The 12087-nt window shown below is 53.1% G+C and overlaps 1 protein-coding gene across 2 annotated transcripts in view; it reads left to right on the plus strand.

Moving 5' to 3' along the window:
- dnah10 (dynein axonemal heavy chain 10) overlaps positions 1 to 12087 on the plus strand; it is a 397024-nt gene that overhangs the window by 163668 nt on the left and 221269 nt on the right. The gene's annotated exons all lie outside the window — the stretch shown is intronic.

The following is a 12087-nucleotide window of genomic DNA, read 5'->3' on the forward strand; positions in this document are numbered from 1 at the left end:
CTCTACAATCTCTCGCTCTACAATCTCTCGCTCTACAATCTCTCGCTCTACAATCCCTCGCCCTACAATCCCTCGCTCTACAATCTCTCGCCCTACAATCCCTCGCCCTACAATCTCTCGCCCTACAATCCCTCGCCCTACAATCTCTCGCTCTACAATCCCTCGCTCTACAATCCCTCGCCCTACAATCTCTCGCTCTACAATCCCTCGCTCTACAATCTCTCGCTCTACAATCTCTCGCTCTACAATCTCTCGCTCTACAATCCCTCGCTCTACAATCTCTCGCTCTACAATCTCTCGCTCTACAATCCCTCGCCCTACAATCCCTCGCTCTACAATCTCTCGCCCTACAATCCCTCGCCCTACAATCTCTCGCCCTACAATCCCTCGCCCTACAATCTCTCGCTCTACAATCCCTCGCTCTACAATCCCTCGCCCTACAATCTCTCGCTCTACAATCCCTCGCTCTACAATCTCTCGCTCTACAATCTCTCGCCCTACAATCCCTCGCCCTACAATCTCTCGCCCTACAATCCCTCGCCCTACAATCTCTCGCCCTACAATCCCTCGCCCTACAATCTCTCGCTCTACAATCCCTCGCCCTACAATCTCTCGCCCTACAATCTCTCGCGCTACAATCTCTCGCCCTACAATCTCTCGCTCTACAATCTCTCGCCCTACAATCTCTCGCTCTACAATCCCTCGCTCTACAATCTCTCGCCCTACAATCTCTCGCCCTACAATCCCTCGCCCTACAATCTCTCGCTCTACAATCCCTCGCCCTACAATCTCTCGCCCTACAATCCCTCGCTCTACAATCCCTCGCCCTACAATCTCTCGCTCTACAATCCCTCGCCCTCCAATCTCTCGCTCTACAATCTCTCTCGCTCTACAATCCCTCGCTCTACAATCTCTCGCCCTACAATCTCTCGCCCTACAATCTCTCGCTCTACAATCCCTCGCCCTACAATCCCTCGCCCTACAATCCCTCGCTCTACAATCTCTCGCTCTACCATCCCTCGCTCTACAATCTCTCGCTCTACAATCTCTCGCCCTACAATCTCTCGCTCTACAATCTCTCGCTCTACAATCTCTCGCCCTACAATCCCTCGCCCTACAATCCCTCGCCCTACAATCTCTCGCTCTACAATCCCTCGCTCTACAATCCCTCGCTCTACAATCCCTCGCTCTACAATCCCTCGCCCTACAATCCCTCGCCCTACAATCTCTCGCCCTACAATCCCTCGCCCTACAATCTCTCGCTCTACAATCTCTCGCTCTACAATCTCTCGCTCTACAATCTCTCGCCCTACAATCTCTCGCTCTACAATCCCTCGCCCTACAATCCCTCGCCCTACAATCCCTCGCTCTACAATCTCTCGCTCTACAATCCCTCGCTCTACAATCCCTCGCTCTACAATCTCTCGCCCTACAATCTCTCGCCCTACAATCCCTCGCCCTACAATCCCTCGCTCTACAATCCCTCGCTCTACAATCCCTCGCTCTACAATCTCTCGCTCTACAATCCCTCGCTCTACAATCCCTCGCTCTACAATCTCTCGCTCTACAATCTCTCGCTCTACAATCCCTCGCTCTACAATCCCTCGCCCTACAATCCCTCGCTCTACAATCCCTCGCCCTACAATCTCTCGCTCTACAATCCCTCGCCCTACAATCCCTCGCCCTACAATCTCTCGCTCTACAATCTCTCGCCCTACAATCTCTCGCCCTACAATCTCTCGCCCTACAATCCCTCGCCCTACAATCTCTCGCTCTACAATCTCTCGCCCTACAATCTCTCGCCCTACAATCCCTCGCTCTACAATCTCTCGCTCTACAATCTCTCGCCCTACAATCCCTCGCCCTACAATCCCTCGCTCTACAATCTCTCGCCCTACAATCCCTCGCTCTACAATCTCTCGCTCTACAATCTCTCGCCCTACAATCCCTCGCCCTACAATCCCTCGCCCTACAATCTCTCGCCCTACAATCCCTCGCTCTACAATCTCTCGCCCTACAATCCCTCGCTCTACAATCCCTCGTCCTACAATCTCTCGCTCTACAATCTCTCGCCCTACAATCCCTCGCCCTACAATCCCTCGCCCTACAATCCCTCGCCCTACAATCCCTCGCTCTACAATCCCTCGCTCTACAATCCCTCGCTCTACAATCTCTCGCTCTACAATCCCTCGCTCTACAATCTCTCGCCCTACAATCCCTCGCTCTACAATCTCTCGCTCTACAATCTCTCGCTCTACAATCCCTCGCTCTACAATCCCTCGCCCTACAATCTCTCGCTCTACAATCCCTCGCCCTACAATCTCTCGCCCTACAATCCCTCGCCCTACAATCTCTCGCTCTACAATCCCTCGCTCTACAATCCCTCGCTCTACAATCCCTCGCTGTACAATCCCTCGCTCTACAATCCCTCGCTCTACAATCCCTCGCCCTACAATCCCTCGCCCTACAATCTCTCTCGCTCTACAATCTCTCGCTCTACAATCCCTCGCTCTACAATCCCTCGCTCTACAATCTCTCGCTCTACAATCCCTCGCTCTACAATCTCTCGCCCTACAATCTCTCGCCCTACAATCCCTCGCTCTACAATCCCTCGCCCTACAATCTCTCGTCCTACAATCTCTCGCCCTACAATCCCTCGCTCTACAATCCCTCGCCCTACAATCTCTCGCTCTACAATCTCTCTCGCTCTACAATCTCTCGCTCTACAATCCCTCGCCCTACAATCCCTCGCTCTACAATCTCTCGCCCTACAATCTCTCGCCCTACAATCCCTCGCTCTACAATCCCTCGCCCTACAATCTCTCGCTCTACAATCCCTCGCCCTACAATCTCTCGCTCTACAATCTCTCTCGCTCTACAATCCCTCGCTCTACAATCTCTCGCTCTGCAATCTCTCGCTCTACAATCCCTCGCCCTACAATCTCTCGCTCTACAATCCCTCGCTCTACAATCTCTCGCTCTACAATCTCTCGCTCTACAATCCCTCGCCCTACAATCCCTCGCTCTACAATCTCTCGCCCTACAATCCCTCGCCCTACAATCTCTCGCCCGACAATCCCTCGCCCTACAATCTCTCGCTCTACAATCCCTCGCTCTACAATCCCTCGCCCTACAATCTCTCGCTCTACAATCCCTCGCTCTACAATCTCTCGCTCTACAATCTCTCGCCCTACAATCCCTCGCTCTACAATCTCTCGCCCTACAATCCCTCGCCCTACAATCTCTCGCCCTACAATCCCTCGCCCTACAATCTCTCGCTCTACAATCCCTCGCCCTACAATCTCTCGCCCTACAATCTCTCGCGCTACAATCTCTCGCCCTACAATCTCTCGCTCTACAATCTCTCGCCCTACAATCTCTCGCTCTACAATCCCTCGCTCTACAATCTCTCGCCCTACAATCTCTCGCCCTACAATCCCTCGCCCTACAATCTCTCGCTCTACAATCCCTCGCCCTACAATCCCTCGCTCTACAATCCCTCGCCCTACAATCTCTCGCTCTACAATCCCTCGCCCTACAATCTCTCGCTCTACAATCTCTTCGCTCTACAACTCCCTCGCCCTACAATCTCTCGCCCTACAATCTCTCGCCCTACAATCTCTCGCTCTACAATCCCTCGCTCTACAATCCCTCGCCCTACAATCCCTCGCCCTACAATCCCTCGCCCTACAATCCTCGCTCTACAATCTCTCGCTCTACAATCCCTCGCCCTACAATCTCTCGCCCTACAATCTCTCGCCCTACAATCTCTCGCCCTACAATCTCTCGCTCTACAACCTCCCTCGCCCTACAATCTCTCGCTCTACAATCTCTCGCTCTACAATCCCTCGCTCTACAATCCCTCGCTCTACAATCCCTCGCTCTACAATCCCTCGCCCTACAATCTCTCGCCCTACAATCCCTCGCCCTACAATCCCTCGCCCTACAATCCCTCGCTCTACAATCCCTCGCTCTACAATCCCTCGCTCTACAATACCTCGCTCTACAATCTCTCGCTCTACAATCCCTCGCTCTACAATCTCTCGCCCTACAATCCCTCGCTCTACAATCTCTCGCTCTACAATCTCTCGCTCTACAAACCCTCGCTCTACAATCCCTCGCCCTACAATCCCTCGCCCTACAATCTCTCGCTCTACAATCCCTCGCCCTACAATCTCTCGCTCTACAATCTCTCGCCCTACAATCTCTCGCCCTACAATCCCTCGCCCTACAATCCCTCGCCCTACAATCCCTCGCCCTACAATCTCTCGCTCTACAATCTCTCGCCCTACAATCTCTCGCCCTACAATCCCTCGCCCTACAATCTCTCGCCCTACAATCCCTCGCCCTACAATCCCTCGCCCTACAATCTCTCGCTCTACAATCTCTCGCCCTACAATCTCTCGCTCTACAATCTCTCGCTCTACAATCTCTCGCCCTACAATCCCTCGCTCTACAATCTCTCGCCCTACAATCCCTCGCTCTACAATCTCTCGCTCTACAATCTCTCGCTCTACAATCTCTCGCTCTACAATCTCTCGCTCTACAATCCCTCGCCCTACAATCTCTCGCTCTACAATCCCTCGCCCTACAATCTCTCGCCCTACAATCCCTCGCTCTACAATCTCTCGCTCTACAATCCCTCGCTCTACAATCTCTCGCCCTACAATCCCTCGCTCTACAATCTCTCGCTCTACAATCTCTCGCTCTACAATCCCTCGCTCTACAATCCCTCGCCCTACAATCTCTCGCTCTACAATCCCTCGCCCTACAATCTCTCGCCCTACAATCCCTCGCCCTACAATCTCTCGCTCTACAATCCCTCGCTCTACAATCCCTCGCTCTACAATCCCTCGCTCTACAAGCCCTCGCTCTACAATCCCTCGCCCTACAATCCCTCGCCCTACAATCTCTCTCGCTCTACAATCCCTCGCTCTACAATCCCTCGCTCTACAATCTCTCGCCCTACAATCCCTCGCTCTACAATCCCTCGCTCTACAATCCCTTGCCCTACAATCTCTCGCCCTACAATCCCTCGCTCTACAATCCCTCGCTCTACAATCTCTCGCCCTACAATCCCTCGCTCTACAATCCCTCGCTCTACAATCTCTCGCTCTACAATCTCTCGCTCTACAATCTCTCGCTCGACAATCTCTCTCGCCCTACAATCTCTCTCGCCCTACAATCTCTCGCTCTACAATCTCTCGCCCTACAATCTCTCGCCCTACAATCCCTCGCCCTACAATCTCTCGCCCTACAATCCCTCGCCCTACAATCCCTCGCCCTACAATCCCTCGCTCTACAATCCCTCGCTCTACAATCTCTCGCTCTACAATCCCTCGCCCTACAATCTCTCGCTCTACAATCCCTCGCTCTACAATCTCTCGCCCTCCAATCTCTCGCCCTACAATCCCTCGCTCTACAATCCCTCGCCCTACAATCTGTCGCCCTACAATCTCTCGCCCTACAATCCCTCGCTCTACAATCCCTCGCCCTACAATCTCTCGCTCTACAATCTCTCTCGCTCTACAATCTCTCGCCCTACAATCCCTCGCCCTACAATCCCTCGCTCTACAATCTCTCGCCCTACAATCTCTCGCCCTACAATCCCTCGCTCTACAATCCCTCGCCCTACAATCTCTCGCTCTACAATCCCTCGCCCTACAATCTCTCGCTCTACAATCTCTCTCGCTCTACAATCTCTCGCTCTACAATCCCTCGCTCTACAATCTCTCGCTCTACAATCTCTCGCTCTACAATCCCTCGCCCTACAATCTCTCGCTCTACAATCCCTCGCTCTACAATCTCTCGCTCTACAATCTCTCGCTCTACAATCTCTCGCTCTACAATCCCTCGCCCTACAATCCCTCGCCCTACAATCTCTCGCCCTACAATCCCTCGCCCTACAATCTCTCGCCCTACAATCCCTCGCCCTACAATCTCTCGCTCTACAATCTCTCGCTCTACAATCCCTCGCTCTACAATCCCTCGCCCTACAATCTCTCGCTCTACAATCTCTCGCTCTACAATCTCTCGCCCTACAATCCCTCGCTCTACAATCTCTCGCCCTACAATCCCTCGCCCTACAATCTCTCGCCCTACAATCCCTCGCCCTACAATCTCTCGCCCTACAATCCCTCGCTCTACAATCCCTCGCCCTACAATCTCTCGCTCTACAATCCCTCGCCCTACAATCTCTCGCTCTACAATCTCTCTCGCTCTACAATCCCTCGCTCTACAATCTCTCGCCCTACAATCTCTCGCCCTACAATCTCTCGCTCTACAATCCCTCGCTCTACAATCCCTCGCCCTACAATCCCTCGCCCTACAATCTCTCGCTCTACAATCCCTCGCTCTACAATCTCTCGCCCAACAATCTCTCGCCCTACAATCTCTCGCTCTACAATCTCTCGCCCTACAATCTCTCGCTCTACAATCCCTCGCTCTACAATCTCTCGCCCTACAATCCCTCTCCCTACAATGCATCGCCCTACAATCTCTCGCTCTACAATCTCTCGCTCTACAATCTCTCGCTCTACAATCTCTCGCCCTACAATCCCTCGCCCTACAATCCCTCGCTCTACAATCCCTCGCCCTACAATCTCTCGCCCTACAATCTCTCGCTCTACAATCTCTCGCCCTACAATCCCTCGCTCTACAATCCCTCGCCCTACAATCTCTCGCTCTACAATCCCTCGCCCTACAATCCCTCGCTCTACAATCCCTCGCTCTACAATCCCTCGCCCTACAATCCCTCGCCCTACAATCCCTCGCCCTACAATCCCTCGCTCTACAATCCCTCGCCCTACAATCTCTCGCCCTACAATCTCTCGCCCTACAATCTCTCGCTCTACAATCCCTCGCCCTACAATCTCTCGCTCTACAATCCCTCACTCTACAATCCCTCGCTCGACAATCTCTCTCGCCCTACAATCTCTCTCGCCCTACAATCTCTCGCTCTACAATCTCTCGCTCTACAATCTCTCGCTCGACAATCCCTCGCCCTACAATCTCTCGCCCTACAATCTCTCGCCCTACAATCTCTCGCCCTACAATCCCTCGCCCTACAATCTCTCGCCCTACAATCTCTCGCCCTACAATCTCTCGCCCTACAATCCCTCGCTCTACAATCCCTCGCCCTACAATCTCTCGCCCTACAATCTCTCGCCCTACAATCCTTCGCCCTACAATCCCTCGCTCTACAATCCCTCGCCCTACAATCTCTCGCCCTACAATCTCTCGCCCTACAATACCTCGCTCTACAATCCCTCGCTCTACAATCCCTCGCCCTACAATCCCTCGCCCTACAATCTCTCGCTCTACAATCCCTCGCTCTACAATCCCTCGCTCTACAATCTCTCGCCCTACAATCCCTCGCCCTACAATCCCTCGCCCTACAATCCCTCGTCCTACAATCTCTCGCCCTACAGTCCCTCGCCCTACAATCTCTCGCCCTACAATCTCTCGCTCTACAATCTCTCGCTCTACAATCTCTCGCCCTACAATCTCTCGCTCTACAATCCCTCGCTCTACAATCTCTCGCTTTACAATCCCTCGCTCTACAATCCCTCGCTCTACAATCCCTCGCCCTACAATCTCTCGCCCTACAATCTCTCGCCCTACAATCCCTCGCCCTACAATCCCTCGCCCTACAATCCCTCGCTCTACAATCCCTCGCTCTACAATCCCTCGCTCTACAATCTCTCGCTCTACAATCCCTCGCTCTACAATCTCTCGCCCTACAATCCCTCGCTCTACAATCTCTCGCTCTACAATCTCTCGCTCTACAATCCCTCGCTCTACAATCCCTCGCCCTACAATCCCTCGCCCTACAATCCCTCGCCCTATAATCTCTCGCTCTACAATCCCTCGCCCTACAATCCCTCGCCCTACAATCTCTCGCCCTACAATCTCTCGCCCTACAATCTCTCGCCCTACAATCTCTCGCTCTACAATCTCTCGCCCTACAATCCCTCGCCCTACAATCTCTCGCCCTACAATCCCTCGCCCTACAATCTCTCGCTCTACAATCTCTCGCCCTACAATCTCTCGCTCTACAATCTCTCGCTCTACAATCTCTCGCTCTACAATCCCTCGCACTACAATCTCTCGCCCTACAATCCCTCGCTCTACAATCTCTCGCCCTACAATCCCTCGCTCTACAATCTCTCGCTCTACAATCTCTCGCTCTACAATCCCTCGCCCTACAATCTCTCGCTCTACAATCCCTCGCCCTACAATCTCTCGCCCTACAATCCCTCGCTCTACAATCTCTCGCTCTACAATCCCTCGCTCTACAATCTCTCGCCCTACAATCCCTCGCTCTACAATCTCTCGCTCTACAATCTCTCGCTCTACAATCCCTCGCTCTACAATCCCTCGCCCTACAATCTCTCGCTCTACAATCCCTCGCCCTACAATCTCTCGCCCTACAATCCCTCGCCCTACAATCTCTCGCTCTACAATCCCTCGCTCTACAATCCCTCGCTCTACAATCCCTCGCTCTACAAGCCCTCGCTCTACAATCCCTCGCCCTACAATCCCTCGCCCTACAATCTCTCTCGCTCTACAATCTCTCGCTCTACAATCCCTCGCTCTACAATCCCTCGCTCTACAATCTCTCGCCCTACAATCCCTCGCTCTACAATCCCTCGCTCTACAATCCCTTGCCCTACAATCTCTCGCCCTACAATCCCTCGCTCTACAATCCCTCGCTCTACAATCTCTCGCCCTACAATCCCTCGCTCTACAATCCCTCGCTCTACAATCTCTCGCTCTACAATCTCTCGCTCTACAATCTCTCGCTCGACAATCTCTCTCGCCCTACAATCTCTCTCGCCCTACAATCTCTCGCTCTACAATCTCTCGCCCTACAATCTCTCGCCCTACAATCCCTCGCCCTACAATCTCTCGCCCTACAATCCCTCGCTCTACAATCCCTCGCCCTACAATCCCTCGCTCTACAATCCCTCGCTCTACAATCTCTCGCTCTACAATCCCTCGCCCTACAATCTCTCGCTCTACAATCCCTCGCTCTACAATCTCTCGCCCTCCAATCTCTCGCCCTACAATCCCTCGCTCTACAATCCCTCGCCCTACAATCTCTCGCCCTACAATCTCTCGCCCTACAATCCCTCGCTCTACAATCCCTCGCCCTACAATCTCTCGCTCTACAATCTCTCTCGCTCTACAATCTCTCGCTCTACAATCCCTCGCCCTACAATCCCTCGCTCTACAATCTCTCGCCCTACAATCTCTCGCCCTACAATCCCTCGCTCTACAATCCCTCGCCCTACAATCTCTCGCTCTACAATCCCTCGCCCTACAATCTCTCGCTCTACAATCTCTCTCGCTCTACAATCTCTCGCTCTACAATCTCTCGCTCTACAATCTCTCGCTCTACAATCCCTCGCCCTACAATCTCTCGCTCTACAATCCCTCGCTCTACAATCTCTCGCTCTACAATCTCTCGCTCTACAATCCCTCGCCCTACAATCCCTCGCTCTACAATCTCTCGCCCTACAATCCCTCGCCCTACAATCTCTCGCCCTACAATCCCTCGCCCTACAATCTCTCGCTCTACAATCTCTCGCTCTACAATCCCTCGCTCTACAATACCTCGCCCTACAATCTCTCGCTCTACAATCCCTCGCTCTACAATCTCTCGCTCTACAATCTCTCGCCCTACAATCCCTCGCTCTACAATCTCTCGCCCTACAATCCCTCGCCCTACAATCTCTCGCTCTACAATCCCTCGCCCTACAATCTCTCGCCCTACAATCTCTCGCCCTACAATCTCTCGCGCTACAATCTCTCGCCCTACAATCTCTCGCTCTACAATCTCTCGCTCTACAATCCCTCGCTCTACAGTCTCTCGCCCTACAATCTCTCGCCCTACAATCCCTCGCCCTACAATCTCTCGCCCTACAATCCCTCGCTCTACAATCCCTCGCCCTACAATCTCTCGCTCTACAATCCCTCGCCCTACAATCTCTCGCTCTACAATCTCTCTCGCTCTACAATCCCTCGCTCTACAATCTCTCGCTCTACAATCTCTCGCCCTACAATCTCTCGCCCTACAATCTCTCGCTCTACAATCCCTCGCCCTACAATCCCTCGCCCTACAATCTCTCGCCCTACAATCCCTCGCTCTACAATCCCTCGCCCTACAATCTCTCGCCCTACAATCTCTCGCCCTACAATCTCTCGCCCTACAATCTCTCGCCCTACAATCTCTCGCTCTACAATCCCTCGCCCTACAATCCCTCGCTCTACAATCTCTCGCCCTACAATCCTTCGCCCTACAATCCCTCGCTCTACAATCCCTCGCCCTACAATCTCTCGCCCTACAATCTCTCGCCCTACAATCTCTCGCCCTACCATCTCTCGCTCTACAATACCTCGCTCTACAATCCCTCGCTCTACAATCCCTCGCCCTACAATCCCTCGCCCTACAATCCCTCGCCCTACAATCTCTCGCTCTACAATCCCTCGCTCTACAATCCCTCGCTCTACAATCTCTCGCCCTACAATCCCTCGCCCTACAATCCCTCGTCCTACAATCTCTCGCCCTACAATCCCTCGCCCTACAATCTCTCGCCCTACAATCTCTCGCTCTACAATCTCTCGCTCTACAATCTCTCGCCCTACAATCTCTCGCTCTACAATCCCTCGCTCTACAATCTCTCGCTCTACAATCCCTCGCTCTACAATCCCTCGCTCTACAATCCCTCGCCCTACAATCTCTCGCCCTACAATCTCTCGCCCTACAATCCCTCGCCCTACAATCCCTCGCCCTACAATCCCTCGCTCTACAATCCCTCGCTCTACAATCCCTCGCCCTACAATCTCTCGCCCTACAATCTCTCGCCCTACAATCCCTCGCTCTACAATCCCTCGCCCTACAATCTCTCGCTCTACAATCTCTCTCGCTCTACAATCTCTCGCTCTACAATCCCTCGCCCTACAATCCCTCGCTCTACAATCTCTCGCCCTACAATCTCTCGCCCTACAATCCCTCGCTCTACAATCCCTCGCCCTACAATCTCTCGCTCTACAATCCCTCGCCCTACAATCTCTCGCTCTACAATCTCTCTCGCTCTACAATCTCTCGCTCTACAATCTCTCGCTCGACAATCTCTCGCTCTACAATCCCTCGCCCTACAATCTCTCGCTCTACAATCCCTCGCTCTACAATCTCTCGCTCTACAATCTCTCGCTCTACAATCCCTCGCCCTACAATCCCTCGCTCTACAATCTCTCGCCCTACAATCCCTCGCCCTACAATCTCTCGCCCTACAATCCCTCGCCCTACAATCTCTCGCTCTACAATCTCTCGCTCTACAATCCCTCGCTCTACAATCCCTCGCCCTACAATCTCTCGCTCTACAATCCCTCGCTCTACAATCTCTCGCTCTACAATCTCTCGCCCTACAATCCCTCGCTCTACAATCTCTCGCCCTACAATCCCTCGCCCTACAATCTCTCGCTCTACAATCTCTCGCCCTACAATCTCTCGCCCTACAATCTCTCGCCCTACAATCTCTCGCGCTACAATCTCTCGCCCTACAATCTCTCGCTCTACAATCTCTCGCCCTACAATCTCTCGCTCTACAATCCCTCGCTCTACAGTCTCTCGCCCTACAATCTCTCGCCCTACAATCCCTCGCCCTACAATCTCTCGCCCTACAATCCCTCGCTCTACAATCCCTCGCCCTACAATCTCTCGCTCTACAATCCCTCGCCCTACAATCTCTCGCTCTACAATCTCTCTCGCTCTACAATCCCTCACTCTACAATCTCTCGCCCTACAATCTCTCGCCCTACAATCTCTCGCTCTACAATCCCTCGCCCTACAATCCCTCGCCCTACAATCTCTCGCCCTACAATCCCTCGCTCTACAATCCCTCGCCCTACAATCTCTCGCCCTACAATCTCTCGCCCTACAATCTCTCGCCCTACAATCTCTCGCCCTACAATCTCTCGCTCTACAATCCCTCGCCCTACAATCCCTCGCTCTACAATCTCTCGCCCTACAATCCTTCGCCCTACAATCCCTCGCTCTACAATCCCTCGCCCTACAATCTC

This window comes from Pristiophorus japonicus, chromosome 8 (assembly GCF_044704955.1).
Source record: "Pristiophorus japonicus isolate sPriJap1 chromosome 8, sPriJap1.hap1, whole genome shotgun sequence".
Lineage (NCBI taxonomy): Eukaryota > Metazoa > Chordata > Chondrichthyes > Pristiophoridae > Pristiophorus > Pristiophorus japonicus.